The sequence below is a fragment of the Nicotiana tomentosiformis genome, chromosome 11 (genome assembly GCF_000390325.3).
Source record: "Nicotiana tomentosiformis chromosome 11, ASM39032v3, whole genome shotgun sequence".
Lineage (NCBI taxonomy): Eukaryota > Viridiplantae > Streptophyta > Magnoliopsida > Solanales > Solanaceae > Nicotiana > Nicotiana tomentosiformis.
In genome coordinates, this window is record NC_090822.1 from 101,875,611 (window position 1) to 101,881,802 (window position 6,192).

Here is a 6,192-nt window from a genome sequence, read left to right on the forward strand (position 1 = left end):
TGTCTAGAGTGATTATAATACCATTGTGACTAAAGTTCAAATTGAAACCTAAACAAAGAAGAACAAATACAGAGACTAACTATCATCGAATCTCCGGAACATAGGACGTCACATAACATCAAAGATCGGCCACCACGCATGTCCAATCTGCAAGTGCCTATTCCATTAACTTCAAGCTTTGCATTATTTTTCACATATACATGCCTTGATCGAGGTGAAACTCGATGAAACTCTATAAATGCTTCTCTATCACGGGTCATATGGTCGGTGGCCTTTGAGTCTATAGTCCACATATGATAAGAATCAGTTAGTAAAATGGTGCTAAAAACATATATAGCACTTAGAAATGCGTTTTGAAATGCTATATTTTTTGGCTCAATGCACTCACGAGCAAAATGCCTTGGAACTTAGAAATTGTAGCACTTTATCTTGCTCTTGTTTTTTTTCTTGTAGCCATTTTCCCTTCTTGGAATTTGGCTTGTTTATTTTCTTGGAGGATCATCCTCTGGTCTCCTTTCTCTTTCCGTTATATTTTCAGTTTCTCTTACACTTGAAGCTTGAACTATTTGTACCACCTTATTCTGCCACAAAGGCACTAGGTATAGCTTTAGCAACACCAAGTTGCTCATCTTCAAGATCCACATAACGGGTAACTGTAACAACCCGATCGGTCGTTTTTGAGAAATTTCACTTCGCTCGACAGTTTGAGGGCAAGCATAGCTCCGTATGATGTATTATGACTTGTGTGAATCGTCGGTTTTGGTTTTCAGGTTATTCAGAATTGGTTTAGAAGAACGAATTTCATTGTTGAAGCTTTAAGTTTGAAGAGGTAATTATGTTTGACTTTTGTGAATTTGACCTAGAAACTGAGTTCTGATAGTTCCGTTAGGTCCGGTGGTGATTTTGGACTCGGGCGTATGTACGGATTTGTATTTGGATGTTTCTAGAAAGATTCGACACCAATTGGAATTTTGAAAGCTTGGAAAGTTCATAAGTTTGACCGAGAGTTGCCTTTGATGATATCGGGTTTGAATTGTAGTTCCGAAAATTGGAATAGCTTCTTTATATCAATTGGGACTTATGTACAAAATTTGAGTTCATTTCGGGTTGACTTGATATGTTTCGGCGCGAGTTTGGGAAGTTAAAAGTTCAAAGTTCATGTAAGTTTAAATTGAGGTGCGATTCATCATTTTGATGTTGGTATGTATGATTTGAGGCATCGAGTATGTCTGTATTATATTATGGTACTTGGTGGTATATTCAGACGGGGACCCGAGGGGCCCGAGTGAGTTCCGGGCGAGGTTCAGATCATTTCTCATTCTCATTTGGTTGCTAGTAGCTGTTAGTGCTGGTGTTGCGCACCTGTAGTTAAATTTGCACATGTGCGATGGTCGCAGAAGTGACAAAGGAGTCACAAGAGCGGATGTGAAGCTGGGGCAGGGTTCCGCAGATGCGAGAGTTGGGACGCACATACGAAGCACAAAAGCGGTGCGTTGAGTTGCATGGGCGAGAAAGTTTGCAGGTGCGATAGCAGTGTCGCATCTGCGGTCGAGCAGATGTGAAGTGTTATTCTGTAGATGCGGTGCCAACTAGGTTATGGGGTTCTCGTAGAAGCAAGGTTGATACTGCATAAGCGGTGGTAGCAGATGCGATAATGTGACCGCACATGCGGAAATGCTGGGTAGAACTATATTTTCGAAATCTTGGTTCTTAATTAACATTTTTGGGAATTTGGAGCTCGGTTTGGGAGATTTTGGAGAGGAAGTTCACTATGTGACTTGCGGTAAGCATTCTTTACTCACTTGTGATTATATTTCATGATTTTATCCTCGTTTTTGGTAATTGGATTATGAATTTTAAAGAGAAATTGGGGGTTTTAGCATAAAGTTTCATAGAGAGAGTTTCTGAATTTTGAACATCGATTCGGAGTCGGATTTGGGTAAAACTAGTATGGTTGGACTCGTAATTGAATAGGTTATCAGATTTTATAAGCTTTGTCGAGTTCCAAGGTGCGGGCCCGGGTTGGACTTTTGGGTTGATTTTGGGCTTTTGACTAAAGATTCGACTTTTATCGATTGAGTTTATTTCCTTTGGCATTATTTGATGTATTTTAGTTTATTTTGGCTATTTTCGAGTCGTTCGGAGGTCGGTACATGCGGGATGGCATTTTTGGAGCATTGTTTGGCTTGCTCGGCGTTGAGTTTGGCTTGTTCGAGGTAAGTAATACTTCTAAACTTGAAGCTGAGGGTATGAACCCTAATTATACGTGTTATGTGATTTGTTTGAAGTAGACACACATGCTAGGTGACAGGCGTGTGGGCGTGCACGGTAAAAATTGAGACTCGGTCGATTCCGTAGAGATGTGTAGTCAATTGACTTGTATTTTTCGTGTATTTTTCCTGTGTTAGAGAAACCGAGATGTGACTCGTATTAGAAATCATGCTTAGGCAAATGCTGGTATTATTGGGACCAATGAGGTTATTTCTGCTATCGAATTATATATTTAAATTGTAATTTCGTACTCAGTCATATTCATTCATTGCATATCCTATCTTAGTCTCTGTTGTTATTTATTGATACATCATATTATTATTTTGGGCTAGTTTCATGATATTGTGAGCCCGAGAGACTGGAGAGATTGATGATTGAGTGAGGCTGGGGGCCTGATTTGTGAGTGATATTTTTGGGATCGGTCTGCACGCCACAACATGTTTTTATTTATTTATACCTGGACCTGGCTTATTATAACGCTTGGGTTGAAGGAGCCCCTCCGGAATCTACACACCCACAATGAGCGCAGTGTATATTATATTTGGGATGGAGTTCCCTGGGCATGGAGTTGCCCTATATATTCATATTTGGGATGGAATTCCCTTGGCATGGAGTTACCCTATATATTCACATTTGAGATGGAGTTCCCTGGGCATGGAGTTGTCATATACATTTATATTAAGGGATGGATCTTCCCTCGGCTAGACCTGCCCCGTACAATACAGTGAGATTGAGTACTCTGTGTGAGTATATGAGTTCATCATTGAGATGCATTGCATTTGACATGCGTACTTGAGATATATGCATAGAGATGCATTTCCTCATGCTACCCGATTTTGGTGACATTCATGATTTCACATGTATATTGACATGTAGGCATAGAGATGTATTTTCTCATGCTATCTGAAAATGAAATCCTTATTTATTATTGAAAGGTTTTTGGAAAAAATCACAGTTATCAAACTTATTCATATATTTTTGAGGTTTTCGGTGAAAGATATGGGATCTATTGTTATACTTGAAACGCATGCCTATTTTTCGTAACTGTGAACTAGCTGAGTTATTTCTTGTACCATATTTATTATATTATTATGAACTATTACTTGTTATTGAAGTTGGACTCTGACCCTTGTCCCAACTCGTCACTACTTTCAACCTAAGGTTAGGTTTGTTACTTATTGAGTACATGGGGTCAGTTGTACTCATACTCCACTTCTTCACCTTGCGTGCAGATGCTGGATGCTGATGTAGCTACGTACGGTGGGAGCTTGATCTGAAGATGTACATGTGTTCCTGTCATAGTTGCCTCTTGATCGTGGTAGCTTTAGTATTTCAGATCTATTCATGTATATTTCAAACGGGTAATGTATTTTATTTCAAACCAACTTTGTAAACTCTATATCTTAGAAGCTCATGATTTGTACTACCAGTCTTTCGGGAGTTGTATAAATTCAGTTATCTCATCTTTGACTCATATCAGTATTATTATATTATATTTTATAGTTAATTGGCTTACTTAGCGGGTCAGGTTAGGTGCCATCATGACGGTTTGGATTTTGGGTCGTGACAATATCAACAACAAAAGTTTTGATACTATCATTGTAGGTCAAGTTATCCTTTATATGTTCCCAATTATTGGGAAGGGACCGAAGTACTGCCTGAACATGCTGCTCATCAGAGAGAACATGACCAACACTTTTGAGTTGAACAATCATGTTTGATATCACCCTTAGGTGTTGTTTGACACTGTGATCATGTCACTTCTTATACGTGTCAAACTTGATTATCAGCCGTCTGTGGCGAGTTATAGTTGTACCGCCATATGCCTCTCTTAAATGTTCATATATAGCTCAAGCAATATGATATTGCTCTCCTTTAAATCATTAACCATTGAATTTACAATAATTCCAAGCGTGGTGGAACCTTTCATTTTTCAAGTATTGTAAGTTTCAAAACCGTTCTATGTTTTAGGCAATGTTACCCTCCTCTTGGTGACTCATAACGTGATGTATTCCTTCAAGATTGTCTTGCTCTTCCTGCACATACCACGTCTTACGACTCCATATGAATTTTTGGCATTCAGTTTGTCACCCTTGTTTTAATTTAGAAATGATACTTTTTGATACCATATCTGATATAAGAGACAATTTTACTAGCTTTACTCATCAATATATATATATACTTCAATCAATTTATGCATGTGATTGCATACTTAAGCAAAACGATTAAAATATTGACTTTACATTTAGCATAAAATTGAAAGGTTACTATGTCACTCTTCATCTATATCTAAATATTTAGCCAATATTAAATTCGTTTTCGTGTGTTTACAATGATGTCAATGAATTTTGTTTTGTAAATTCATTAAGTCTCAACATAAAATAATAATAAACAGGATATGAAATTCAAGAGACAATCAACATGATTTCAAGTTTCATAAAAGAAAATATTTACAATAATAAGTTATACGTTTCTAAGATATGTATATACAAATGGTGTACAAGTTTTTGCACATAAACACTAAAAGGTGCATTTAGCCAAATCTCATAATAAATATTAGTAAAATACAATCCCAAGGCTCTCAGAGAGAGTCCAGTAAAATGGCTAAAGCTTCCCAATCCGAAATCACTATACAATTAGATAGCACAACTTGTTATGCCTATAAAATCTGAATATGATAAGGTAAGGAATATTAGGAGCCATTTTGAATTCCTTAAACTATTTAAGCTTCTTTTCTCTTTCCTTTCGCTCAGTCCTTCGATCCCTTAAATCATTTTGCATTCCCTCGGCACCCAAACCTAATATTCAATAGTTCTTATTTTTGAAAACTAATTTTTGGGTTTTGCTGTTGATTTTGCCATCAATGATGATTTAGAAGGTTTAGAAAAAAAAACTAACAGTGGGATTAAACTTTAGTTATTGTAGTGTATATTATGAGGCTAGCTAAAAAAATTATTTATACTATATGAGTTGTATGAACTAGAAGTTTAGATTAGTTTAAATTTCATGCTAATAAATAATCATTGAAATATTTCTTTCTCTGGTATTATTATCAAATACTATATAACTTTCTCTCACTTGAAATAAATGATGATTATTTATTATTAATTTGTACATTAATATAAATTAATGCATTTTAAGGGGAATGGAACGACCTGATCAGTCATTTTGAGTTCTAGCACGTAAGGCCTTGAGTAGCTTCACTTTAGGTACTATGACTTGTACGTGTGATCGGAATTGAATTTCGGGAAGTTCGGAGTTGATTTGGTAAGAAAATTCTAATTTTGGAAGCTTTAAGTTGGAAACATTGACTAAGGTTTGAATTTTGAGTAAACGGGTTAGGAATTAAGATTTGAAGGTTCCAATAGGTTCGTATGGTAATTTTGGACTTGGTCGTATGTTCAGGTTGAGTATCGGATCACCTGAAAAATTTCGGCGCTTATTATGGAAAGTTAACATTTCGAAGCTTTAAGAATCTCCTAAGTTTGGTTTGAAGTGGGCTTTGGTATTATCGATACCCGTTTGGGATTTCGAGCCTTGCAATGGGTTCGTATTGTGATTCATGACATGTACACAAAGTTTGGCGTCACTCCGGAATGTTTTGGAATGGTTCGGACGCGTTTGTCGAAGTTTAAAAATTTGAAAGCTTAAAGAAGGATTTCGATCGTCGATCCGTAGTTTTGATATTGTTTGGCGTGATTTGAGGCCCCGACTAAGTTTGTAATGTGTTTCGGGACATGTGAGTATGTTTGGTTAAGGTCCCGGGGGCCTCGGGTGCGAACCAGATTGGAAAAAAATCGTGTTTGGACTTGGGAGAGGTGCTGAGGCAGCTCAGATTTAGTGCAATCGCACATGCATGTTGAGGGCCGCAGGTGCGAGCCTGCAGGTGCAGTGTTGGGGCCGCATAAGCGACAATTAGAC